Below are 26,787 nucleotides of genomic sequence, written 5' to 3' on the forward strand. Positions count from 1 at the left end.
GCCCTCTAGGAGCCCAAACACGTGCTAAAATGCTCTCTTAGGAGCAAAAGCACGTGCTAAAGTGCACTCTTGAGGGCCAAAACGTGTGCTAAAGTGTCCTCTAGGGGACAAAACTTGTGCTAAAGTGACTTCTAGGAGCATAAACACTTGCTAAAGTGCCCTTTAGGAGCCAAAATGTGATCTGAAGTGCCGTCATGGAAGCCAAAACTTGTGCTAAAGTGCCCTCTAGAAACCAAAACTTCTGCTAAAAAGCCCTTTAGGAGCCCAAACACATGTTAAAGTGTCCTCTACGAGCCAAACCCTGTGCTAAAGTACCCTCTATGAGCCTAAACACGTGCTTAAGTGTCCTTCTCTGAGCCAAAACGTGTGCTAAAGTATCCTCTCGGGAGCCTAAACGTGTGCTAAAGTGCCCTCTAGCAGCCAAACATGCTAGAGTACCCTCTAGAAATTAAAACTTGTGCTAAAGTTCCCTCTAGGAGCCAAAACACGTGGTAAAGTGCCCTCTAGAAACCAAACCTTGTGCTAAAGTGTCCTCTAGGAGCCAAAACACATGTTAAAGTGTCCTCTAGGGGACAAAACTTCTGCTAAAGTGCCCTCTAGACAACGTTTTTGGCTCCTAGAGGGCACATTAGCACGTGTTAAGGCTCCTAGAGGGCACATTAGCACGTGTTAAGGCTCCTAAAGTGCAGTTTGTAAGCCAAAACATCTGCTAAAGTGTTGTCTTGGGAGCCAAAACGTGTGCTAAAGAGCTCTCTTAGGAGCACAAACATGTGCTAAAGTCCCTTCTAGGAGCCCAAACACGTGCTAAAATGCACTCTTGGGAGCCAAAACATGTGCTAAAGTCCTCTCTAGGAGCCAAAAATGCTAGAGTACCCTCTAGAAACCAAAACTTGTGCTAAAGTGCCCTCTAGGAGCCCAAAACACGTGTTAAAGTGTCCTCTACAAGCCAAACCTTGTGCCAAAGTGCCCTCTAGGAGCCTAAACACATGCTAAAGTTCCATCTAGGAGCTAAAACGTGTGTTAAAGTGCTCACTTGGGAGCCAAAACGTGTGCTAAAGTGCAGTTTTGGAAGCCAAAACATGTGCTAAAGTGTTGTCTTGGGAGCCAAAACGTGTGCTAAAGTGCTCTCTTAGGAGCCCAAACACGTGCTAAAGTGCCCTCTAGGAGCCCAAACACGTGCTAAAGTGCACTCTTGGGAGCCAAAATGTATGCTTAAGTATCCTCTTGGGAGACGAAACGTGTGCTAAAGTGCCCTCTAGGAGCCAAAAATGCTGGAGTACCCTCTAGAATCAAAAACATGTGGTAAAGTTCCCTCTGGGAGCCTAAACAGTTGGTAAAGTACACTCTAGAAACCAAAACTTGTGCTGAAGTTCCCTCTAGGAGCCCAAACACGTCTTAGCAGTTGAGTGTCAAAGAAGGGTATTTGCTTGTTGGCTTGCTTCCTAAATGTTAAAAAAGGTGAAGTACTAAAACAAAAGGTGTTTACTCTGTCTGACCGAAACCTGGCTGCGTCCCGAAGAATATGTTAGCCTAAATGAATCCACTCCTCCCAGTCATATTAATACTCATATTTCTCGAGGCAGTGGTCGAGGAGGAGGCGTTGCAGCTATTTATAATTCAGGCCTATTAATAAACCCTAAACCTAAACTAAATTATAATTCATTTGAAAGTCTTGTTCTTAGTCTTTCACATTCAACCTGGAAAACTGTGCAGTCAATTATATTTGTTATAGTGTACCGTGCTCCCGGTCCCTACTCTGAATTTCTGTCCGAATTCTCAGAGTTTCTGTCAAATTTAGTCCTTAAATCCGACAAAGTAATAATTGTAGGTGATTTTAATATTCATGTGGACAGCGATAATAATAGTCTCAGTATCGCGTTTATCTCTCTATTAGATTCGATTGGTTTTAGTCAGAGTGTACATAAACCTACTCACTGTTTTAATCACACTCTCGACCTTGTTTTGGTTTATGGTGTGGAAATTGATGACTTAATAGTCTTTCCACAGAATCCTATTTTATCAGACCATTATTTAATAACTTTTGAATTCATATTACAGGACTACTCACCACTGGGTAAAAGTGTCTACACCAGATGTTTATCTGATAGTGCTATAACTAAATTTAAGGAAGCGATTCCATCTGCATTTACTTTAATGCCTTATCCTAATATTCAAGATTCCTGCACTAACGTTAGTTTCTCTGAAATTGATCACCTTGTTGAAAGTGTTGCAGGCTCTCTAAGAACAACACTTGACTCTGTTGCTCCTTTAAAAAAGAAGATAATAAAACAGAGGAAGTTAGCTCCGTGGTATAACTCACAAACCCGTGAATTAAAACAAATATCGCGAAAGTTGGAAAGTAAATGGCGCTCCACTAAACTGGAGGAATCTCACTTAGTTTGGCAAGAAAGTCTTAAAACCTATAGGAAGGACCTCCGTAATGCCAGAGCAGCCTATTACTCATCTTTAATAGAGGAGAATAAGAACAATCCTAGATTTCTTTTTAGCACTGTAGCCAGGCTGACAGAGAGCCACAGCTCTATTGAGCCATGTATTCCTATAACCCTCAGTAGTAACGACTTCATGACCTTCTTTAATGACAAAATTATAACTATTAGAGACAAAATCAACTCGCTTGGCACTATTTGTTCATCAAACCCAGGAACCTTACAAACTGTACGACCTGAAATATTCTTGGACTGCTTTTCTACAGTCGACCTTAACAAATTAACATCTACTATTTCAGCATCAAAACCTTCTACTTGTCTTCTAGACTCTATTCCAACTAGGTTACTTAAAGAAGTGTTACCTTTAATTAGCACTCCTGTATTAGATATGATTAACATGTCTTTGTCAGCAGGTTATGTACCACAGTCTTTTAAAGTAGCTGTAATTAAACCTCTTCTTAAAAAGCCCAGTCTTGATCCTGAGGTACTAGCCAACTATAGACCTATATCTAACCTTCCTTTTCTCTCTAAGATCCTCGAGAAATTAGTTGCCAATCAGTTGTGTGACTTTTTACATAATAATGAGTTATTTGAGGATTTCCAGTCAGGATTTAGAGCAAATCATAGCACTGAGACAGCACTGGTGAAAATTACTAACGACCTTCTAATAGCTTCAGACAAAGGACTTGTCTCTGTACTTGTCTTACTAGATCTTAGTGCTGCCTTCGACACTATTGACCATCACATCCTGCTACACAGACTAGAGCATCTGATCGGCATTAAAGGAACCGCACTGAGCTGGTTTAAGTCATATTTATCAGATAGATCTCAGTTTGTACATGTTAATGACAAATCCTCCATGCACACTAAAGTTAGTCACGGAGTCCCACAGGGTTCTGTCCTTGGACCGATTCTTTTCACCTTATATATGCTTCCCTTAGGAATTATTATAAGGAAGCACTCCATACATTTTCATTGTTATGCTGATGATACACAATTATATTTGTCGATCAAACCAGAAGAAACCCATCAGTTAGATAAACTTCAAATGTGCATTAAGGAAATAAAAAGCTGGATGACCTGCAATTTCCTGATGTTAAACTCAGACAAAACTGAAATTATTGTACTTGGCCCCAAAGGCCTCCGAAACTCAATAGCTAAAGACATTGTTACTCTGGATGATGTTGTGTTGTCCTCCAGCACCACAGTAAGGAATCTGGGTGTTATTTTTGATCAGGATATGTCCTTCGATTCTCACATAAAACTAACGACAAGGACTGCATATTTTCACCTGCGTAATATTGCAAAAATTAGGAACATTGTGTCTCAGAAAGATGCAGAGAAACTTGTTCATGCATTTGTTACTTCTAGGCTGGACTATTGCAACTCCTTATTATCAGGCTGCTCCAATAAGTCTGTTAAGAGTCTCCAGTTAGTCCAAAATGCTGCAGCTCGTGTACTAACTAAAACAAATAGAAGAGAACATATTTCTCCTGTATAAGCTTCTCTGCACTGGCTACCTGTAAAATCTAGAATAGAATTTAAAATCCTTCTCCTTACGTACAAAGCTCTTATTGGTCAGGCTCCGTCGTATCTTAAAGAGCTCATAGTACCGTATCACCCAACTAGATCTCTGCGCTCTGAGAATGCAGGGCTACTCGTCGTTCCTAGAGTCTCCAAAAGTAGAATGGGAGGCAGAGCCTTCAGCTACCAAGCTCCTCTCCTGTGGAACCAACTCCCAAATGTTATTCGGGAGGCAGACACTGTCCCCTTATTTAAGAGTAAACTTAAAACTTTCCTTTTTGATAAAGCTTACAGCTAGGGCTTACGATGAGACTTTATTCTGCTTAATTATGCTGCTATAGGCCTAGTCTGCCGGGGGATAATACTTTTCCTGATACTCTGAGCTTCTCTCCTCTCTGTCTGAATCATTCATGTCCCATCAATGCATGTTACTGATTCAGCTTCTTCCCCGGAGCTGTTTGTGCTTTGTCGTCTCGCAGGTCTCTGCTGATCGTGGTGGTGCTTGCTGCCGTGGTCCTACATGACGCTTCCTGCTGCTATTGTCACTGTTACTCATATACTGTATACTATCACTAGTTTAATAAACTATAAAATTTGTAGCTGTATTGTAGCTGCTATTGCCACTACTCATCATTGATCATGTTTGCCACCATAATTATTATCATTTTCATATTCTGTCACCTTAGCTGTGCTTGTTTCTACTATTCTGTTGTATTAACTGCCTTAACATATACGTCATATTCACATTACTATAAATATTATAGTTACTGTTAGGCTTTGCTTGCATCTCTGGAAGTGTGTCTGTCTGTCTCTCCCTGTCCACCTGTGTGTCTTTTCTCTCTTTCTCTCTCCTTTTCTTCCTCCCCAACCGGTCAAGACAGATGGCCGTCCTCCACAGAGCTGGGTCTGTCTGACGTTCCTGCCTGTTATAGGGTAGGTTTTCGTTGCCACTGTACTCTACAGAGGAATTGTTGGGTCTATGTAAATCATAAATAAGTCATTGAGTGTGGTCTTTACCTACTCTGTAAAGTGTCCTGAGATAACTTTTGTTATGATTTGACACTATAAATAAAATTGAATTGAATTGAATTGAATTGAATTAAATTGCCCTCTAGGAGCCCAAACACGTGCTAAAGCGCACTCTTGGGAACCAAAACGTGTGCTAAAGTGTCCTCTAGGGAACAAAACTTGTGCTAAAGTTACTTCTAGGAGCATAAACACATGCTAAAGTGCCCTTTAGGAGCCAAAACGGGATCTAAAGTGCAATCTTGGATGCCCAAACGTGTGCTAAAGTGCCCTCTAGCAACCAAAACTTGTGCTAAGAAGCCCTCTAGGAGCCCAAATACGTCTTAAAGTGTCCTCTACGAGCCAAACCCTGTGCTAAAGTGCCCTCTAGGAGCCTAAACACGTGCTTAAGTGCCCTCTTTGAGCCAAAATTTGTGTTAAAGTGTCCTCTAGGGGACAAAACGTGTGCTAAAGTGCTCTCTTGGGAGCCAAAACGTGTGCTAAAGTGCTCTCTTAGGAGCCCAAACACGTGCTTAAGTCCCCTCTAGGAGCCCAAACACGTGCTAAAGTGCTCTCTAGGGAGCCAAAAATGCTAGAGTACCCTCTAGAATCCAAAACTTGTGCTAAAGTTCCCTCTGGGAGCCTAAACACGTGGTAAAGTATCCTCCAAGAGCCAAACCCTGTGCTAAAGTGACCTCTAGGAGCCTAAACACGTGCTTAAGTGCTCTCTAGGGAGCCAAAACCTGTTCTAAAGTATCCTCTTGGGAGTCAAAACGTGTGCTAAAGTACCCTCTAGGAGCCAAACATGCTAGAGTATCCTCTAGAAACCAAAACTTGTGCTAAAGTGCCCTCTAGGAGCCTAAACACGCGGTAAAGTGCCCTCTAGAAACTAAACCTTGTGCTAAAGTGTCCTCTAGGAGCCCAGACACGTGTTAAAGTGTCATCTACAAACCAAACCCCGTGCTAAAGTGCCCTCTAAGAGCCCAAACACGTTTAAAAGTGCCCTCTGGGGGACAAAACTTTTGCTAAGTGCCCTCTAGGAGCCTAAACACTTGCTAAAGTGCCCTCTAGGAGCCAAAACGTCATCTAAAGTGTCGTCTTGTAAGTCCAAAACGTGTGCTAAAGTGCCCTCTAGAAACTAAAACTTGTGCTAAAGTGCCCTCTAGGAGCCCAAACGCATGTTAAAGTGTCCTCTACGAGCCAAACCCTGTGCTAAAGTGCCCTCTAGGAGCTAAAGTGGCGTCTTGGAAGCCAAAACGTGTGCTAAAGTGCTCTCTTAGGAGCCCAAACACGTGCTAAAGTGCCCTCTAGGAGCCAAAACACCTGCTAAAGTGCACTCTTGGGAGTCAAAAGCCAAAAGCCCAAAACGCATGTTAAAGTGTCCTCTACGAGCCAAACCCTGTGCTAAAGTGCCCTCTAGGAGCTAAAACATGTGCTAAAGTGGCGTCTTGGAAGCCAAAACATGTGCTAAAGTGCTCTCTTAGGAGCCCAAACACGTGCTAAAGTGCCCTCTAGGAGCCAAAACACCTGCTAAAGTGCACTCTTGGGAGTCAAAATGTATGCTAAAGTATCCTCTTGGGAGCCAAAACGTGTGCTAAAGTGCCCTCTAGGTGCCAAAAATGCTAGAGTACCCTCTAGAATCCAAAACTTGTGCTAAAGTTCCCTCTGGGAGCCTAAACACGTGGTAAAGTATCCTCCAAGAGCCAAACCCTGTGCTAAAGTGACCTCTAGGAGCCTAAACACGTGCTTAAGTGCCCTCTAGGAGCCAAACATTGCGCTAACGTGTCATCTAGGAGCCCAAACACGTGTTAAAGTGTCCTCTAGGGGACAAAACGTGTGCTAAAGTGCTCTCTTGGGAGCCAAAACGTGTGCTAAAGTGCTCTCTTAGGAGCCCAAACACGTGCTTAAGTCCCCTCTAGGAGCCCAAACACGTGCTAAAGTGCTCTCTAGGGAGCCAAAACCTGTTCTAAAGTATCCTCTTGGGAGTCAAAACGTGTGCTAAAGTACCCTCTAGGAGCCAAACATGCTAGAGTATCCTCTAGAAACCAAAAGTTGTGCTAAAGTGCCCTCTAGGAGCCTAAACACGTGCATAAGTGCCCTCTAGAAAAGGTCCCATGGTCTAACCTGCCTTGTCAGATAGTGTGTTTCACTGAAACATCTGAGAAGGCGTCATTAAAAACGGATAGGGGAAAGGGTAGGCCCTTTCTAAACATATCTGGTAGGTTATTGGATGAACCATCTGTCAATCAAACTCTCAGCAAAATCAATCAGGAGAAGGGAGAAGTCTTCAGTGTCATTCTCTTCTTTCCCGTTTGGATAAAATGTAGGTAGCAGGCACAGACAAGTGGACTTGACTTGGGTCTTGAGGAGTTGAAGCATTTACTCATCGACAATAAACTACACACATTGCTCTGCTACATTCACATCGTTACCACATTTTGTAATTAATACTCTCCATCACACACAAATGCACACACACAAACACGTTCTCACTGTCATTTAAAGTGTGTCTGTTTGTGTGTATGAAACTCTCTCCCTGTCCGTCACAGACAGTTTGGCAGTGGGAACAGCCTTGCATTAGTTGTGTTAAAAAGTCATGTAAAAAAGTTATATATATTTTTTTTAAATCCCTGATGCTTAGCCTGGTGGGGAGTCCATTTAGGCCCCCGAGGGCACTGGGGTAGTAATATACTGGAAGAAATCCTGTTGGGTACAACTGCTTATGCCAACATCTTTTTTTCTTCCCAAAAGTGGAACCAGAAACCAGAATGGGGCAGACTCCAGCACCGAACAATGAAGCTGAACCAGCGACACCTCTGCTTACCCCAGAGTCTGACACTGAGTTCACCCTCATACGCACTCCTGTGTCCACCTCCCTCCCCGTGTCCACCTCCCTCCCCCTGTCCACCTCTGTCCCCCTGTCCACCTCCCTCCCCATGTCCACCTCCCTTCCCTGCCCCTAACTAAGTATCTTCCTCACGTAAAAGAAAAGCAAATAAGAAAGCAGACACAAATGGTATGTGTGGGTTCAACAGTTATTCTCTTAGAATGTTATCATACATAGTCATATAATTGTGTATGTTAACACTGATTTAGCTGAAGTAACACAACCTGCCACATTGATGTTTGTTTATGAATTCTACAAAAGCACATGAAACGCATCACTTTTTTGTACAGCAAGCTATTGAATGTCATGATCGGACAAGCATAGAACCTTTTTTTGGAAGAAGAAATACTCACATGTCCATATTTACATGTTAATATAACAGTCCTCATTATTTTTAACTCATTTTTGGATAAATAGGAAAAGTAATACAAAAAAAGTATACAGCAGTCTGAATTAGACAATGTGAGTATTTTCCCATTTTACAGTCTTTGTAGTTCAGAATTCCCTCTTGTAACTTAGAGGGCCTTAAGAAGGTTACTTAGACTTCATATTTCTCTGACCTGTAGAATATATTTTATATGTGCATTCATTTCTTGCAGTATAATTCCTCTAGTTATGAATTTATTTGTGGCCAGTATCTACAGGAAAATATTCACAGCCACCAATGACTAATTCAATATGTGCATGTAAGTATTATTTAAAACAGAGTTCAAGAAATGGATTCAAAAATGATCCTTGATGAAAAACAAAAGAACACCCACATTTGGTACGTTGTGGGAATTCCCTTAACTCAAAATGTCCTCCTTTCATGTAATTTTACTGTCATATCAATGAAAATGGTCCCGTTCAATTGTTTACAGAGAATTCATTTTGATTATATTGTCACAAGACTGTTTCTTTTTAAACAGTTTGTTTAACCATGACCATGTTTACAAGGCATATGTGTAACCTACAAATTCTATCTTTGTGTATGTTTTCTAAAGTTTGTTACTGTAGATGAGGAAAATCCACTAATAAAAATAGAAAAATGTCTTCACCTTCATCTGCAGTTTAATAAGGGACAGCAAAGTCTGAGGGTCAAGCAAGTCACATAGCAGTCTAATGTTTTGGGCAGTGTATTGTGCATTGGACTTAAAATAAATACACAGTATATAACATAATCAAGAAACCCCCTGTGCAATATCACTATAATGTGAAATGATTCAAAATTGTATCACTTTATAAAAGTGAACGCCACAATTTTCTCAGTTTTGGCCTGGTGTCTAATGCAATCTAAGAAAAAAAACATTCCTCATAAAACGGCACAAAACTGCAAGATTTAACTTGGCCAAAAACATGAAGGAAAAAAGATTCATACTGGCAATACATTCTTTGGTCAAATGAAACCTACATTTTTAATCTGTGCTGTTGTGTCTCTGTGACTACCTCCAATGCCAGCTCAGAGGTGTAACAGTTCTTTCCCCCCCATTATTTCTCCATGCCTTTCACACAGACGTTGGGGAGTTTTGTTATACACTGTCTAAATATGATATTGAAGAGCTCATTTTCAAAAAAGAATGCATGCATACCTGTATAATCCATGTCTCATTGTAAAAAGTACAGTGTCAGTAATATTTTTTCTTAAAATTATGAACATTTGACAGTAATACTTCTTGCTGTGTTTCTGTCTTACATTGGGGCCGAATGGAAAAACTCCTGGGAGCTGAAAGACAATGTTTTGCAATCACATATACCAGTTACTGTCTGTGTTCCTTCATATACACTTGATTTCTATGATTGTTCAGTGTGGCGAGGTGGTAGCTAAGGGTGATTGTTGCAGAACAACGCCACCTGGGGAATTTCGCCACACGAGGTAGTTACTGTGATGGACAAAGCTGGGCTTGCCACGGCGACCTGAAACCAAAAAGGAGGGCGAAACAAACCAAAAAAAATAATATCACCCGTGACACTGCACACCCACGCAACTGAGAAATTAAGAACCCGCCACCAGGGATTGGGTCGCCGCTCTGAGCTCCAGCACCTGTCCACAAGGGGACAGGGAGAATTAAAATGGCCTCACAGTCTGGCTGGACACACACACGCACACGTCCGTCCGTCCGTCCACTTTGGGGCGGACATTTCAACACCCCCCCTTAGAGGACACCACTTTCTGAATGGTTTAAAGAGATGCTGGTAGGTGGAATATATTACTGGGAGTCCCCAGATTATGAAAATCAGTTGGTATTTTAGTTTTGAACAACGTTTTGTCCATACAGAATTTTTACCTTTAGATTGGAGACGAATAATTTTAATGTCCTATTTGGGGTCTTCAGATTTACACAAATACACAGTCTGATAAAAGTCACCTTTGGGTGCCTCACTTTCCTTTGGGGACAAAACTCATTAAATGTCATTATCTGCTGGCATGTACAGCTATTTTCAGTTAGGAGAGCATGTTGTAATGAAAAACAAATCTCAATCTTCGACTGAGTAACACTGGTCTCAAGTAGCTTTTAAAATATTTAAGGAAAGGCATTACAATCAATCAAAGTAAACTCCAAATGACCTCATACTGAAGCAAGAAGCAGTAATTAAACCTATAATGCTGTTTTTTTCTGGTTACTGGGATAAGTTGTGTAGGAATTTTACACACAATACTTCAGTCAAATCAGAAGGACCTCACAGATTATATATTGCGTAATTCAAATTCTACAGTAGGCTTTCTGGAGTCAGCAGAGTCGTTGGTAGTTTAGTGCGCCATGTGAGAAATAACCAAAGATTGACCTAACTTTTTTGTATGATGTAAATCCTTGATTAGCATAACAGTCAAGCTGAGAATGAGTGCTGGGGGGATTGTGGATAGGCGTCACATGGGGGTTTGCAAATGGTGACAAAAGGGGGGTCGTAAACACTGATAACACCCACTGGGATCATAAACATGGGGAGTGTGTTTTGATTGCTTTGATGTGCCTGTGTCTGTAAGGATCTTTTGATTTAACTGTATAAATGTTGAAGTGACTTGAAGAGAGGGAGAGATGGTTGGAGACCCGGCTGTTGGTATGACCACTCTCCTGTATGCATGCAGTATTTAGTAAAGACATGATTTGAGAAACACTGAGGACTCCAGAGAATTTCTTTCACAGCCAGCAGGCATTTATTAGCAGGAGGGACATCGGATGTAACAGACGTCTGGAGAAATGTTCTATTCTCTATCTAGAGTTACTGTGTGCAACACAGTACCCGTGATCATAGGCAAGAATTTTCTGATCTCTATTCTATCTGCTCCAGCATATAAACTTGTTACAAAGGCGTGGTTATGTGTCCGCTTGTGCGTGCATATGTTTATTTCAGAAGCAGCCGCTGCTCCTCCATCTTCAACCCCCGCCCTTCGGGGTTTCATCTGTTCTTCTTTATCTGTGAAAAAGCACATATTCTCATCCTCCCTACAGCCTACCTCCTTATATGGTTGTTCCTGTCTCCTTAAATGGTATTGTTTTGGTATAATCTCAACTATTTGCCAGGTGCGTTTGTGCAAGCTGGCTAGTTCATTGTCTTTGTGACCTTGACTGACTGCCAAAAGTTTGTGGGCTTTTGGAGAAAGCAGAAAAGCTTGAGTCAAAAGTTTGTGTGCTTTGCTGGAAGCAGAAAAGTTTGAGCTTGGACTAATAATCACTATTACACTTTTAAATGATCATACCTAATAATCACACTGATCACATTCTTATTAATCATTACTAATACACACGCTAACACATGATTATTAATTCTTCAGGTGCCAATGGTTAAAGTTAGAGTTAAAGTCCTCCTTTTCTGAATGTGCTGGCTGCCTCAATCTAAAACAACAAATGGTAGAACAGGAAGGAAGGATTTCCCCACCAAAAAATTAAACAAGATGAAGAGCTTACCGACACACTGTTTGAATCATCAACCTATGGTATATCCCTACTATCAAAACGTCCTGGCTGACCCCTGACTTGACTCAAGCACAAAGTGACTGGATGTATCCCCACCGGCACTTACTACATACCTTGCTGACACCCTTTCCTGGGTCTCAGTGGCGACTGACCCCAAAGACATCCCGACTGGTGCTCACCACATGTCTCTGCAAAGCAAAGGTGCTAGGCTGAAAGCCTCCACTTCTGGTCAGCTGTGGTCTGATGCCTGTCAGGTAAAAAATAAGCACAAAGGCAAATCCCAAGACACTCCCCAATGCTTAGTGCCCCCGATGTAATGACTGCTAATGGTAATGACAGCACTATTATGCAAGGGATGCAGTGTGTTAGTACAAGCTTCAGAGCTATTGCCAAAACCTGCATAATGTCCATTTTCCTGTCTAATACAACACCACTATTGATCTACCCTACTGAGTGTACCTGAAGAATCTGAACCTCCAGAATAGGTATATATTTGACCTGACAGACCGCCAATTTTGTTTCGCTTACTGTGCTGCCGCCTATATTTCACCCTGTTGAGGCTCACTGAGCTCAACTCTCAACATATGTCAGATCTCCAACTACCTGTAACTCATTGAGCCAAGACTACCTACAGACTCGCGGCCTCAGCATGCTTCATCTCCCTCTAAAATGCTACAGGTGACGGATGTTTTTATCCACTGGGCATCATTCATGCATTACACATAAATGTACTACATGGTACACAACATATTAAACACTTAATTAAAGCTCCCTATAGCTGTACAGTGTATAGCCAATAACTAATTCCTTGTTCAATGTTAATCTATGTCAGTTTTTCAGATAGTTATACTGTCACCCCTTATTGTCATTGTTGATGGTTCATGTCTCCCGTAATGAAACTCCTTTAATTGCACTGCATAAGATAATATATTGTTTTAATTATCAGTATTGTACTGTATGTTCACATTATGATTTCTTCCTCTTGTCACGATTCATCATAATTCAACCATAGGTATACCTCTTGTATGTACTATATTCATTGATATTACCTTACTATCGATTGTGCTTTATTTTAGTAATGTGTGACTTTACATAAAGTGTTCATATTTGTGGTTCTAAATTCTTGCAAAATTGAAATTAAGACAACTGTTATCTTGTGCCCTGTTATTAAATATATTGAGATAAGACATCATCAATAACAATCACACTACAGTACCAGTGCATCGCTGATCTGTTCAGGGAGTCAGCTGTAACCCTTGGGAGCCTCTGGTAAAGAGAAGGATGATGTCTTAACTACTGGCCAATCCTTCCCATACCTACATGTCTTTTGTAGGTATGCCTACTCGGGTGTGCCCACCAACAACAGTTGGTTTTCTACAAATTTCTACAGGAAATGCTGGATTTTAACTAAGTGATAATCAGAGTAGTGTGGTTTGCACAGCAATCCCCTTCACATTAGGTGTTTCTTCGATTTCACTTTGTGCCTTATAACCGTTTAACGCACACCTACAAGTTGATCATCCTGCTTATACCATGGCCATTTGCCAACAATATAATATAAAAGCATTTGGTTAAAGTTTTGCACTTAAAACCAAAAGGTTACAACAGTTCAATTCAATTCAATTCAATTTTATTTGTAGTGTCGAATCATAACAAAAGTTATCTCAGGACACTTTACAGAGTAGGTAAAGACCACACTCAATGACTTATTTATGATTTACGTAGACCCAACAATTCCTCTGTAGAGTACGATGGCAACGAAAACCTTCCCTTTAACAGGCAGGAACGTCAGACAGACCCAGCTCTGTGGAGGACGGCCATCTGTCTTGACTGGTTGGGGAGGAAGAAAAGGAGAGAGAAAGAGAGAAAAGACACACAGATGGACAGAGAGAGACAGACAGACACACTTCCAGAGATGCAAGCAAAGCCTAACAGTAACTATAATAATATTTATAGTAATGTGAATATAACGTATGTGTTAAGACAGTTAATACAACAGAATAGTAGAAACAAGCACAGCTAAGGTGACAGAATATGAAAATGATAATAATTATGGTGGCAAACATGATCAATGATGAGTAGTGGCAATAGCAGCTACGATACAGCTACAAATTTTATAGTTAAACTAGTGATAGTATATATGAGTAACAGTGATAATAGCAGCATGAACCGTCATGTAGGACCACAGCAGCAGGCACCACCACGATCAGCAGAGACCTGCGAGACGACAAAGCACAAACAGCTGCGGGGAAGAAGCTGAATTAGTGAACCTCTGCATGCAATAATAATTCACCAAACAGACTTGCGTTTGCTGTTAACTTGTGTTTTAGTAACATAATGCTTGGACATCTTGTACAAGTGCCACACAGCTCAAATGGAATGTCTTTAATAACTACAGATCACCACAAACTTGGCTAGCTTTAAATGAATGCATCTGGAAATCAGTTAACAAGAGAATATTAAGAGAAACAATTTTTTGGACTCACTAGCAACATGATAATAGCAGACTGTGCTCCAAACTAAGACCAATAACTTTGGCTATATAAAAAGAAAGAAGGGCTTTTGGCACATACAAATTTAACATTATTCTTTAACACAAGAAAACAGATATACTTCACACAGGTATACTTCAACGTATAGCTATCGTGAGTCCTGAGAACAAGCCTTTCTCTTTAATCAGAATCAGAATCAGAATCAGGTTTATTGCTAAGTATGTTGGACATAAAGAGAATTTGACTCCGGCTTATGCTTTGCTCACAGTTTCCAAACATTTAACAGGACAAACCTAAACAATAACAATAACATTTACATAACAATAACAGAACAACACAGAACAATAATTTAAGATAAAAAATAGAGGTAATATTAAAAATAGGTTAACAAGTAAATATGAGAAATTTAAAATAGAAAGATAAAATAATTGTGTAAAGTTAAGTGACCAGGCTGTTATAAATATCTTTGTTATATTATTTACAATGATATACATAAGGTGCATAAGGTGCATTTGTCTTTGGCATGTGTGTGTGATGTGTCGGGTGGGGTCAATTGTTCACGGTGTGACGGCCTGGGGGTAGAAACAGTTTTTATGTCTGGCTGTTTTTGTGTACAGAGTTCTGTAACGCCTGCCAGAGGGGAGAAGTTCAAAGAGGTGATGTGCAGGGTGTGAAGGGTCTGCAGAGATGTGAACTGCCCTTTTCCTGACTCTGGATGAGTGCAGGTCCTGGATAGTGGGCAGTTTGACACCAATGATTCTCTCTGCAGTCCTGATTGTCCGTGTCAGTCTGTTCTTGTCCTGTTTGGTGGCCGATCCAAACCAAACAATGATGGAGGTGCAGAGAACAGACTGAACTATTGCCGTGTAGAACTGGATCAGCAGTTCTTGGGGCAGGTTGAACTTCCTCAGCTGACGCAGGAAGTACATCCTCTGCTGGGCCTTTTTGATTATGGAGTCCACGTTGTGGTTCCACTTCAGATACTGGGAGAGGATGGATCCCAGGAACCTGAAGGTTTCCACAGCAGACACGGTGTTGTTGAGGATGGTGATGGGGGGCAGTGTGGGGGGGGGGGCTCCTGAAGTCCACTGTCATCTCCACAGTTTTGAGCGTGTTTAGCTCCAGGGGCCAGCTGTCCCATCTCCCGTCTGTAAGCAGACTCGTCACCATCCCGGATGAGACCGATGACGGTTGTGTCGTCTGCAAACTTCAGGAGTTTGACAGATGGGTCACTCAAGGTGCAGTCATTTGTATAAAGGGAGAAGAGCAGTGGAGAGAGCACACACCCCTGGGGAGCGCCTGTGCTGATGGTCCGGGTGCTGGATGTGATCCGCCCAAGCCTCACTTGCTGTCTCCTGTCAGTCAAAAAGTTAGTAATCCACTGACAGGTGGAGGCTGGGACGGTGAGCTGGGAGAGTTTGTAGTGGAGGATGTCCGGGATGATTGTGTTGAAAGCCGAGCTAAAGTCTACAAACAGGATCCTTGCATAAGCCCCCGGGGTGTCAAGGTGTTGCAGGATGTGGTGCAGTCCCATGTTGACTGCATCATCCGCTGACCTGTTTGCCCGATATGCAAACTGCAGGGGGTCCAGCAGGGGTCCTGTGATGTCCTTCAAGTGGCTCAACACCAGTCTCTCAAAGGACTTCATGACCACAGATGTCAGGGCCACAGGCCTGTAGTCATTTAGTCCTGTGATTGCTGGTTTCTTGGGGACCGGGATTATTGTGGAGCGTTTGAAGCAGGAGGGGACTTCACACAGCTCCAGGGATCTGTTGAAGATCTGGGTGAAGATGGGGGTCAGCTGGTCAGCACAGACCTTCAGACAGGAGGGTGACACACCGTCTGGGCCTGGAGCTTTCTTGGTCTTTAGTTTCTTGAAGAGCTGACACACATCCTCTTCACAGATCCTGAGTGACGGTGGGGGGGGAAGGGAGGGGTGATGAGGGTTGTGTGATGGTGGAGTGGGGGATGGGTGTGAAAGTTGGCGTCTCAAACCTGCAGTAGAAGACATTCAGGTCGTCAGCCAGTTGACGGTTCACTGCAGTGTGGGGGGATGGTCTCCTGTAGTTGGTTATGTCCTGTAGACCTCTCCACACTGACGCAGGGTCGTTAGCTGAGAAACTGCTCTTCAGCTTCTCAGTGTAGCACCTTTTTGCCACCTTTGTCAGTGTGTTCCTGGCCGTGTTGTACAGGACTCTGTCCCCACTTCTGTAGGCCTCCTCCTTGGCCTGGCGAAGCGTCCTGAGTTTTGCAGTGAACCAGGGTTTATTGTTGTTGTATGTGCAGAAGGTTTTGGTCGGCACACACATGTCCTCACAAAAGCTGGTGTAGCTTGTCACAGTGTCAGTCAGTTCGTCCAGATCTGTAGCAGCAGCCTCAAAAACACTCCAATCAGTGCAGTCAAAGCAGGCCTGTAACTCCAGCTTTGACTCTGTGGTCCATCTCTTCACAGTCCTCACTACAGGCTTGGCAGATTTGAATTTCTGCCTGTAGTTTGGAACAAGATGGACCATACAGTGATCAGAGAGCCCCAAAGCTGCACGGGGAACAGAGCGATAGGAGTCCTTTAAAACAGTGTAGCAATGGTCCAGAGTGTTTTTGTCCCTGGTGGGACACTTAACCTGTTGTCTGTATCTAGGTAGTTCACGGCTGAGGTTTGCTCTGTTAAAGTCCCCCAGCACAATGAACAGGGAGTCTGGATGCTTCCTCTCCTCGTCCGTTATCTGGTCAGCCAGGTGTTGCAGGGCCTCAGTAACACAGGCCTGAGGTGGGATGTACACACCAACCAGAATGAATGAGGAGAACTCCCGCGGTGAATAAAACGGTCTACAGTTTATGAAAAATGTCTCCAAGTGGGGGCTGCATGATTTCTTCAACACTGTGACATCTGTACACCAACCTTCGTTAATATAGAAGCAGATTCCGCCTCCTCTGCTCTTCCCCGAGAGCTCCGTTACCCGGTCCGCTCGTAACAGCTGGAAGTCCGGTAGATGTAATCCTGAGTCTGGGGTGAGTTCACTGAGCCAAGTTTCAGTGAAACACAGGGCGGCAGATCTGCAGAAGTCCGAATTCCTTCTGTTGAGGAGCAGCAGTTCGTCTATCTTGTTGTTAAGGGAGCGGACGTTCGCCAGGTGAATCGACGGGAGCGCTGTTCGGAATCCCCGCTGTCGGAGCTTAACGAGCGCGCCGGCCCGTTTGCCCCGGCTGCGTCGCCTGAACATCCCGTAGACAGCCGCTGCTCCTCCGACTAGAAGTTCCGAAAAGTATCCAGAATCGGTGAAAAATGTTGGAAAATTGTGTCCGGTAGACTGTCCATACTGTAAAAGTTCCTCCCGGGTGTACCGGATCACGGAAGGACAACTTAAAACGCAACAAAAAAAAACAGCTAAGCGCCGAGGCAGCCGTCCATGGCGCCATCTTAGAAGTAGTGATCCGACTTCGGTTTCAGTTTTCGAATTCGGTCTTTGAGCGCATAGGGTTCTGCATTGATGCACCGAAGGCAGCCGATCTTTTGAGGTACCTTGCATGTGTGGATGAACCGCATCATGTGTCTTTCAACTGCATGTACCTCACTGTCTTCCCACTTACGTTTGGAGTTACCTCTGTTGTCTGTGAAGAAAAGATAGAGGTGTTGTCAATATCTCATTACTTAAAGCATTTTTTGCAGTTTTACTACTACTGTTAAAAGTGCAAGGACAGCACCAAGGTAAACTGATCAATAATAGAAGACAATGAATGCAACATACATCTACAAATGTTTAAAATTACTTAAATACAATCCCAAATAGGCATCACAATTAATTTTGAAATAAAAAGCTGGGTCCATGCTCCACCAACATTAGCTGAAGAAAGTACTGGCTTTTTGGGAGCTGAGCTAAGGTCCTGACGATGTCATATACTGTACAGACATGAAAAGAAAGAGAAATATTCACAATATTGATCAATAGCTCTTAGAGGGTTATGCCTTTATTCATAGAATCTGGAATTAAAATATGTAACATTTTAAGCACTTTCCAAAGCATTACAGTGTTACTACGTAATCTTAAGATTCTTCTCCAAACTCACTTGTTAGCTGCATTTGTAAACACTTTTTTAATCAGAGATTTTAGTATCGATCAACTTTTTTTTAACAGAATTTAAAACTTTAGATTAGGGACAAATTACTTTCTGTGCCTACCACAAGGGGAAACGCTGTTACTGTGTCCTGAGTTAATAACGATGTCTTACCTTGAATCAATGAGGTCGAGACAGTCCCATTTTTAGTTTGGCAAATCCCATCAGCATCAGAGCTGGGATGTTTCGGGAGGGACAGCTAGGAGTAACATTGGCTGAAGTCAAACACGCTGCACTGCTTCTGATTAAGCTTCTAATAAGTATGTCATGAGGTTGCTGGTGTTTTAGACATTTTTTGCATTTGGCTGCATTTTCATTCAATTCTGTAAAGTGAACCAACAATTTTGAATGTTTTGGAGAAAAGAATGTAAACATAATGTTACAGCATGTCAAACATAATCACCTAATGCTAGCAACTTCATAATTAGGGGACGATTAAGAAAAATGCCTGCTATGTTGAATGAAGGTTACATAAACACTGATAACAGCAATATTTTTTTGCTAGTCAGGAAGAGGTACCAAATTATCCTGTTTCTCAATACCTATCCCTACATATTACTGATCAGTTATAAGTGATTAGTATGTTTTTAGTATGGCCATGTATCATTAAATAGCCTAAATTGAAAAAGTAAGCTCAGCATATGTGCCTTTGTTTTTACCACAATTCAAGACCTTATCCACAGTGCCAGAGTGGCTGGAATGGTTTGGCTGCAAGATTACTTGAAGGGCTCACCAGGTTTATTAGGTTAGGTTAATATTGCAGATACTAACTTTCTCAACCTCAACAGAGAGTGCCCAAAAAGGTTGGGCACAGAGAGTTATTTCTGCAAGATGTTCAAGTATATTACTCACAAGCATATCCAGTTGTGTCAACTGTTGGACCAGTTTTGCACACTTTAACAAATTCATGTTATGCTGTCTTTCTTTAGCATTTCGCTCCTCCTCTTCAATTTTGTGACGATAGAAGCATTCCTCATGGTGCCGTCTATATTTGGCCATACGAGACTGTAACAGCAGTTAAATAAAGAACTGATTGTTTCAAAATCCAAAAATTAAATTAGCATTAGTGATTACATTTAATGATGAAAATGGGCTCTTCCTGTATGTGCCGCTGGATTGGTGCTGTTTATGTTAAACTCATCATATACTTGAGATGCATCCACAGGACTAGATGACAGCTGAGAGAAAAAAAGTAATTGAAATGTGTGTGTGGCCCACATTTTTGTTATAATGCCATCTTATATCATGCAACTGTTATCCTAGTGAAAAGCAAACATTAGATACATCCTAACAACAACTGTTAATGCTGAAGAATCGTGGTGGTTATAAGAAAAGGCTTGGCTGAATTGATTGTACAAAATTATATTATGGTGTTTGTCCATGACATTAGGTGCCATTTTCTGACATCTGACTAGGCTGGGACTGGTCCGGACCCAGGACCAGTCCCAGCCTGGTCAGATGCGTACATGAACTGATGACAAAACCTACACACCTCACTGCGCTCCCTGTGGAGCATTTTCCAGCTCAGTGTAGTCGACAAACACTGTCTCGATCATTTAAATTAAACAGATCAAAAATGAACAGAAGAGGAGCTATACAGAAAAACTTAATACAAATCAACGCAAAATCTGTGACTGCAACAATATCAGAAAATAAAATGTGGACTTTTAAACATCAGATCTCTGTCATCTAAAGCTGTATTAGTAAACGATCTGATATCAGATAACCATATTGATTTACTCTGTCTGACCGAAACATGGTTGTGTCCTGAAGAATATTTTAGCCTAAACGAATCCACTCCCCCCAGTCATATTAATACTCATATTCTTCGAGGCAGTGGTCGAGGAGGAGGCGTTGCAGCTATTTATGACTCAGGCCTATTAATAAACACTAAACCTAAACGAAATTACAATTTATTTGAAAGTCTTGTTCTTAGTTTTTCACATTCAACCTGGAAAACTGTGCAGCCAATTATACTTGTTATAGTGTACCGTGCTCCTGGTCCGTACTCTGAATTTCTGTCTGAATTCTCAGAGTTTCTGTCAAATTTAGTCCTTAATTCTGACAAAGTAATAATTGTAGGAGATTTTAATATTCATGTGGACAGCGATAAAAATAGTCTTAGTATTGCGTTAATCTCTCTATTAGATTCGATTGGTTTTAGTCAGAGTGTACTAAACTGTCACTGTTTTAATCACACTCTCAACCTTCTTTTGGCTTATGGTGTGGAAATTAATGACTTAATAGTCTTTCCACAGAATCCTATTTTATCAGACCATTATTTAATAACTTTTGAATTCATATTACAGGACTACTCACCTCTGGGTAAAAGTGTCTACACTAGATGTTTATCTGATAGTGCTATGACTAAATTTAAGGAAGCGATTCCATTTGCATTTACTTTAATGCCTTATCCTAATATTCAGGATTCCTGCACTAACGTTAGTTTCTCTGAAATTGATCACATGTTGACAGTGTTGCAGGCTCACTACGAACAACACTCGACTCTGTTGCTCCTTTAAAAAAGAAGATAATAAAACAGAGGATGTTCGCTCCGTGGTATAACTCACAAACCCTTGAATTAAAGCAAATATTGCGAAAGTTGGAAAGTAAATGGCGCTCCACTAAATTGGAGGAATCTCACTTAGTTTGGCAAGAAAGTCTTAAAACATACAGGAAGGCCCTCTGTAATGCCAGAGCAGCCTATTCCTCATCTTTAATAGAGGAGAATAAGAATAATCCTAGGTTTCTTTTCAGCACTGTAGCCAGGCTGACAGATGTAGCAATGTAGTCCTGTAACCCTCAGTAGTAACGACTTCATGACCTTCTTTAATGACAAAATTTTAACTATTAGAGACAAAATCAACTCGCTTGGCACCAATTTTTCATCAAACCCAGGAATCTTAGAAACTGTACGACCTGATATGTTCTTGGACTGCTTTTCTACAGTTGACCGTAACAAATTAACATCTACTATTTCAGCATCAAAACCTTCTACTTGTCTCCTAGACTCTATCCCAACTAGGTTACTTAAAGAGGTGTAACCTTTAGTTGGCACTCCTGTATTAGATATGATTAACATGTCTTTATCAGTAGGTTATGTACCACAGTCTTTTAAAGTAGCTGTAATTAAACCTCTTCTTAAAAAGCCCAGTCTTGATCCTGAGGTACTAGCCAACTATAGACCTATATCTAACCTTCCTTTTCTCTCTAAGATCCTCGAGAAATTAGTTGCCAATCAGTTGTGTGACTTTAAACATATTAATGAGATATTTGAGGATTTCCAGTCAGGATTTAGAGCGAATCATAGCACTGAGACAGAACTGGTGAAAATTACTAACGACCTTCTAATAGCTTCAGAAAAAGGACTTGCCTCTGTACTTGTTTTACTAGATCTTAGTGCGGCCTTCGACACTATTGACCATCACATCCTGCTACAGATTGACCATCACATCCTGCCCGGTAAATAATGTGGGCTTCGTAGATAATTGGCAGTCTGTCTGGGGAAAACCTGGTCTTATTAGGAGAGATGGTATTCATCCTACTTTGGAGGGTGCTGCTCTCATATCTAAGAACCTGGACGCAGTTGTTAGCGGTCTAAAACCATGACAACCCAGTGTTGGGATCAGGAAGCAGAGTCGCAGTTTAATACACCTCTCTGCGCTGCCCTTATCGCAGGTGCCCAGGAAGCAGAGTGGCAGTCTTACACACCTCTCTGCGCTCCCTGTGGAGCATTTTCCAGCTCAGTTTAGTATACAAACACTGTCTGCCCCACGATCATTTAAATTAAACAGATCAAAAATGAACAGAAGAGGAGCTATAAAGAAAAACTTGATACAAATCAACGCAAAATCTGCGACAATGCAACAATATCAGAAAATAAAATGTGGACTTTTAAACATTAGATCTCTCTCATCTAAAGCTGTATTAGTAAACGATCTGATATCAGACAACCATATTGATTTACTCTGTCTGACCGAAACCTGGCTGCGTCCCGAAGAATATGTTAGCCTAAATGAATCCACTCCTCCCAGTCATATTAATACTCATATTTCTCGAGGCAGTGGTCGAGGAGGAGGCGTTGCAGCTATTTATAATTCAGGCCTATTAATAAACCCTAAACCTAAACTAAATTATAATTCATTTGAAAGTCTTGTTCTTGGTCTTTCACATTCAACCTGGAAAACTGTGCAGCCAATTATATTTGTTATAGTGTACCGTGCTCCTGGTCCGTACTCTGAATTTCTGTCCGAATTCTCAGAGTTTCTGTCAAATTTAGTCCTTAAATCCGACAAAGTAATAATTGTAGGTGATTTTAATATTCATGTGGACAGCGATAATAATAGTCTCAGTATCGCGTTTATCTCTGTATTAGATTCGATTGGTTTTAGTCAGAGTATACATAAACCTACTCACTGTTTTAATCACACCCTCGACCTTGTTTTGGTTTATGGTGTGGAAATTGATGACTTAATAGTCTTTCCACAGAATCCTATTTTATCAGACCATTATTTAATAACTTTTGAATTCATATTACAGGACTACTCACCACTGGGTAAAAGTGTCTACACCAGATGTTTATCTGATAGTGCTATAACTAAATTTAAGGAAGCGATTCCATCTGCATTTACTTTAATGCCTCATCCTAATATTCAAGACTCCTGCACTAACGTTAGTTTCTCTGAAATTGATCACCTTGTTGAAAGTGTTGCAGGCTCTCTAAGAACAACACTTGACTCTGTTGCTCCTTTAAAAAAGAAGATAATAAAACAGAGGAAGTTAGCTCCGTGGTATAACTCACAAACCCGTGAATTAAAACAAATATCGCGAAAGTTGGAAAGTAAATGGCGCTCCACTAAATTGGAGGAATCCCACTTAGTTTGGCAAGAAAGTCTTAAAACCTATAGAAAGGACCTCCGTAATGCCAGAGCAGCCTATTACTCATCTTTAATAGAGGAGAATAAGAACAATCCTAGATTTCTTTTTAGCACTGTAGCCAGGCTGACAGAGAGCCACAGCTCTATTGAGCCATGTATTCCTATAACCCTCAGTAGTAACGACTTCATGACCTTCTTTAATGACAATTATAACTATTAGAGACAAAATCAACTCGCTTGGCACTATTTTTTCATCAAACCCAGGAACCTTACAAACTGTACGACCTGATATATTCTTGGACTGCTTTTCTACAGTCGACCTTAACAAATTAAACTCTACTATTTCAGCATCAAAACCTTCTACTTGTCTTCTAGACTCTATTCCAACTAGGTTACTTAAAGAAGTGTTACCTTTAATTAGCACTCCTGTATTAGATATGATTAACATGTCTTTATCAGCAGGTTATGTACCAATGTCTTTTAAAGTAGCTGTAATTAAACCTCTTCTTAAAAAGCCCAGTCTTGATCCTGAGGTACTAGCCAACTATAGACCTATATCTAACCTTCCTTTTCTCTCTAAGATCCTCGAGAAATTAGTTGCCAATCAGTTGTGTGACTTTTTACATAATAATGAGTTATTTGAGGATTTCCAGTCAGGATTTAGAGCAAATCATAGCACTGAGACAGCACTGGTGAAAATTACTAACGACCTTCTAATAGCTTCAGACAAAGGACTTGTCTCTGTACTTGTCTTACTAGATCTTAGTGCTGCCTTCGACACTATTGACCATCACATCCTGCTACACAGACTAGAGCATCTGATCGGCATTAAAGGAACCGCACTGAGCTGGTTTAAGTCATATTTATCAGATAGATCTCAGTTTGTACATGTTAATGACAAATCCTCCATGCACACTAAAGTTAGTCACGGAGTCCCACAGGGCTCTGTCCTTGGACCGATTCTTTTCACCTTATATATGCTTCCCTTAGGAAATATTATAAGGAAGCACTCCATAAATTTTCATTGTTATGCTGATGATACACAATTATATTTGTCGATCAAACCAGAAGAAACCCATCAGTTAGATAAACTTCAAATGTGCATTAAGGAAATAAAAAGCTGGATGACCTGCAATTTCCTGATGTTAAACTCAGACAAAACTGAAATTATTGTACTTGGCCCCAAAGGCCTCCGAAATTCAATAGCTAAAGACATTGTTACTCTGGATGATGTTGTGTTGTCCTCCAGCACCACAGTAAGGAATCTGGGTGTTATTTACTAACTAAAACAAATAGAAGAGAACATATTTCTCCTGTATTAGCTTCTCTGCACTGGCTACCTGTAAAATCTAGAATAGAATTTAAAATCCTTCTCCTTACCTACAAAGCTCTTATTGGTCAGGCTCCGTCGTATCTTAAAGAGCTCATAGTACCGTATCACCCAACTAGATCTCTGCGCTCTGAGAATGCAGGGCTACTCGTCGTTCCTAGAGTCTCCAAAAGTAGAATGGGAGGCAGAGCCTTCAGCTACCAAGCTCCTCTCCTGTGGAACAAACTCCCAAATGTTATTCGGGAGGCAGACACTGTCCCCATATTTAAGAGTAAACTTAAAACTTTCCTTTTTGATAAAGCTTACAGCTAGGGCTTACGATGAGACTTTATTCTGCTTAATTATGCTGCTATAGGCCTAGTCTGCCGGGGGATAATACTTTTCCTGATACTCTGAGCTTCTCTCCTCTCTGTCTGAATCATTCATGTCCCATCAATGCATGTTACTGATTCAGCTTCTTCCCCGGAGCTGTTTGTGCTTTGTCGTCTTGCAGGTCTCTGCTGATCGTGGTGGTGCTTGCTGCCGTGGTCCTACATGACGCTTACTGCTGCTATTGTCACTGTTACTCATATATACTATCACTAGTTTAATAAACTATAAAATTTGTAGCTGTATTGTAGCTGCTATTGCCACTACTCATCATTGATCATGTTTGCCACCATAATTATTATCATTTTCATATTCTGTCACCTTAGCTGTGCTTGTTTCTACTATTCTGTTGTATTAACTGCCTTAACATATACGTTATATTCACATTACTATAAATATTATAGTTACTGTTAGGCTTTGCTTGCATCTCTGGAAGTGTGTCTGTCTGTCTCTCTCTGTCCATCTGTGTGTCTTTTCTCTCTTTCTCTCTCCTTTTCTTCCTCCCCAACCGGTCAAGACAGATGGCCGTCCTCCACAGAGCTGGGTCTGTCTGACGTTCCTGCCTGTTATAGGGAAGGTTTTCGTTGCCACTGTACTCTACAGAGGATTTGTTGGGTCTATGTAAATCATAAATAAGTCGTTGAGTGTGGTCTTTACCTACTCTGTAAAGTGTCCTGAGATAACTTTTGTTATGATTTGACACTATAAATAAAATTGAATTGAATTGAATTGAATTGAATTGAATTGAATTGAATTGAATTGAATTTCTGATCAGGATATGTCCTTCGATTCTCACATAAAACTAACAACAAGGACTGCATATTTTCACCTGCGTAATATTGCAAAAATGAGGAACATTGTGTCTCAGAAAGATGCAGAGAAACTTGTTCATGCATTTGTTACTTCTAGGCTGGACTATTGCAACTCCTTATTATCAGGCTGCTCCAATAAGTCTGTTAAGAGTCTCCAGTTGGTCCAAAATGCTGCAGCTCGTGTACTAACTAAAACAAATAGAAGAGAACATATTTCTCCTGTATTAGCTTCTTTGCACTGGCTACCTGTAAAATCTAGAATAGAATTTAAAATCCTTCTCCTTACGTACAAAGCTCTTATTGGTCAGGCTCCGTCATATCTTAAAGAGCTCATAGTACCGTATCACCCAACTAGATCTCTGCGCTCTGAGAATGCAGGGCTACTCGTCGTTCCTAGAGTCTCCAAAAGTAGAATGGGAGGCAGAGCCTTCAGCTACCAAGCTCCTCTCCTGTGGAACAAACTCCCAAATGTTATTCGGGAGGCAGACACTGTCCCCTTATTTAAAAGTAAACTTAAAACTTTCCTTTTTGATAAAGCTTACAGCTAGGGCTTACGATGAGACTTTATTCTGCTTAATTATGCTGCTATAGGCCTAGTCTGCCGGGGGATAATACTTTTCCTGATACTCTGAGCTTCTCTCCTCTCTGTCTGAATCATTCATGTCCCATCAATGCATGTTACTGATTCAGCTTCTTCCCCGGAGCTGTTTGTGCTTTGTCGTCTCGCAGGTCTCTGCTGATCGTGGTGGTGCCTGCTGCCGTGGTCCTACATGACGCTTCCTGCTGCTATTATCTATGTTACTCATATATACTATCACTAGTTTAATAAACTATAAAATTTGTAGCTGTATCGTAGCTGCTATTGCCACTACTCATCATTGATCATGTTTGCCACCATAATTATTATCATGTTCATATTCTGTCACCTTAGCTGTGCTTGTTTCTACTATTCTGTTGTATTAACTGCCTTAACATATACGTCATATTCACATTACTATAAATATTATAGTTACTGTTAGGCTTTGCTTGCATCTCTGG

The sequence above is a fragment of the Echiichthys vipera genome, assembly GCF_963691815.1.
Source record: "Echiichthys vipera genome assembly, chromosome: Y".
Classification (NCBI taxonomy): Eukaryota; Metazoa; Chordata; class Actinopteri; order Perciformes; family Trachinidae; genus Echiichthys; species Echiichthys vipera.